This window comes from Limulus polyphemus, unplaced genomic scaffold (assembly GCF_000517525.1).
Source record: "Limulus polyphemus unplaced genomic scaffold, Limulus_polyphemus-2.1.2 Scaffold4662, whole genome shotgun sequence".
In the NCBI taxonomy this organism is placed as follows: Eukaryota; Metazoa; Arthropoda; class Merostomata; order Xiphosura; family Limulidae; genus Limulus; species Limulus polyphemus.
The window spans coordinates 9,556-12,286 of NW_013670272.1; the positions used below are offsets into that span (position 1 = coordinate 9,556).

The 2,731-nt window shown below is 30.6% G+C and overlaps 1 protein-coding gene across 1 annotated transcript in view; it reads left to right on the forward strand.

The window, feature by feature from the left end:
* LOC106471504 (serine/threonine-protein phosphatase 6 regulatory ankyrin repeat subunit B-like) overlaps positions 1 to 2,731 on the forward strand; it is a gene marked incomplete at its 3' end in the record, with an annotated part of 79,291 nt that overhangs the window by 8,400 nt on the left and 68,160 nt on the right. The window lies entirely within an intron of this gene.

Consider the following 2,731-nt stretch of genomic DNA (forward strand, 5'->3'; position numbering starts at 1 on the left):
AGTACAGATCTTTTAAAGTTATTTAATACTAGATTAGATAAAATATGTAATAATAATAATATAATTAAAATGATTCACGAGGCACGCACATGAGCAGATCGTGGATAATGTAATTCAGTAGTGTAATGTGAGCTGCACATTCCTCGAGTGATTTACAACTTATAATGGTGCAACTAGTAGCTAGATTTGGTTTGAATTGACTAAACTTGTATTGAGTCAGGGTAGAGAAAATAACAGATAAAATATAAAATTTTACTGAAACAAACACGTGAAATGTATTTAGGATATTTTAGAAGTTACACAAATGAAATGTGAGATTTTAAAGCTTTACTAAGCTGATTAGACTCATTTTTTGTGATCTTGGATTTCAAAAAATTTACTAACTGAGGATGGAATCTTGAATGGCAGTCTGCTACTAGAACTGAACTGTTTTCACGTATAATCAGATTATTCAGTTTTCTTTTCTAGTTCAACTAAGTAGTGTGTATCAGCTGACTTACATTCTCATGTATGCCTCTGCCCAATAAATCAAATTCTACTGGGTGAAGGTGGAAACACAATTCACTGTGAATTATCTTGAGGTGTGCATTTACATTGTCCCTAACACTGAAACAGTTTTTGATCTCTTCTTTTAGCTAGGTCTTTTTTTGTTGATTCCAGAGGTTTTTTGGCTGAACTTGAAGTGTTATTGTTCTTAGTGAGACGTATTTTGGGGTGAGATTCCACATCACACACTTGTTGTTGAAACAAAAGTGTTGGGTTGCTAAGCGCTGTTTAATTTTCAATCTTTTGTATAAGACAGTTAATCTTGCTGTACTTGCTTGTTTTATATAATTGATACTTGAAACTTTTGGTATTTGATGAAACTCCATAATTACAGAATAAAGACCATTGTATGTTTCATAAAAACTTCATTTATTCATGACCATTGTTTCACCAGTAATAACATCATATTGGTATAGATATTTTGATGATGTTCTTTGTGTTTCAACAAGCTCCAAAATTTGTAACTTTTCTAAATTCACAAAACAAATTTATTAAATTTGCTATGGAATTTGGTGCAAACGGAAACGTTAATTTTTGGGACTTAAATATTGACCTAAGTAATGGCATACATTCCTTTAAAATTTTCAGAAAACTGACTTATATTGTCATCATCATATAAGCTTATTCAAGACATCCAATATCTCACAAACTTGCTGTGTTCCATAGTTTGTTACACAGGCTTATCACTGTATTATTGTCATCTGAAGATCATGAAACTGAATTAAAAACAATAAAACGAATTGCAGCCAACAATGGTTATACAACAAAGTTAATTGACACATTTTTGTTTAAAAAATTAAAAGCCAAAAACTTAAAATCAATATACCCACATACTATACCAAACAACAAATGATAACAAAAACAAAAAATAGTTTAAGATAAGCTACATTAATAAACCTTCTCACAAATATATAACACACTGAATAAAGAAATCTAAAGACTGGCCTTCTAATATAAAAACAACATAGGAAAAATGTTGTGCAACAACAGACAAAAATAGAAAAATACAGCAACAGTGCTATTTACCAATTAATGTGTCAAGACTGCAATAGTGTATACATAGGTCAAACTGGATATTCCATAAATATGAGAATTAAAGAACATTCTATAAGTTGGAAATTAAGAAAAATGGTTTCAACCTTTGCATCCTATCTTATTGAAACTAAGCACTAGTTTGATCCAGAAAAAGAAGTGCAAACTTTTATATATCTGTGAAAATGTAAAAAAACTAGATAGCCTGGAGTGTTCGAAATAGATAGAAGCCTAAAAACAAATCCAGAAAAAGTTCTAAATGACCAAATCAACTTAAGCTCACTTCTCACCCCACTTGGCTCAAGGTAAATGTCAAAATTATTTCTTGTTCCATGTTTAAACTATATATAAACCTGTTTACAAACTATTCCAGTCTATACTTGATGATGCCTTTACTGGTAAAACTATGGTCGTCAATAAATGAAGTTTTTGTGAAACATGCAATTGTCTTTGTTTTTCTTATTACTTATATAATTCTTAATAAATGTCTCTATGACTGAATATGTGAATTCTCTATTTTATCACTTTAAGTGTGAGAATTAAGGGAAAATGCTGGCATCTTGACACTTTCTGGACTGAGAGGTGTTATTGATATTCTATGATTTTTTTTTCCTTCTCACAGTGGAAATACTTAACCAAATTGCATGAAACATAGAATAAAGTTGCTAAATAGTATCTAATTTCAGCTTTAAAATTTTGTATAATTTATATTATTTTTTAGACAAATTTTGAAAAAAAAAGCATAAAAAATACTTCCTGTTTCATAGAATTTCATTATTTTATTGTTGATGAAAAAATTTTATTTTATATATACAGGGCGTGGTCACAAGTAAATAGACACCACCTTTTCAGAAAAAATGAAATTTTTCAGTCATATTCACGTCAATTGATATATTTATAATTTAATTAATATCTAGTAGATCTTCCTTTTGCTTCGTGGAGTTTGTTGATCCTTTGGGGCATCGTAAGAATAATCTCATCAATTTCAGATTGTGGGATTTTCGCCCACTCTTGCTTCAAAACTTGGAGTAGATCCCTCTTCGAAGTTGTTTTTTTTTGGTGTTTCTTGACTTGCCGGTCGAGTATGGCCCAGAGGTTTTCGATGGGGTTCATGTCAGGAGATTGGCTCGGCCAGGGCAGCTTCTGGATACAA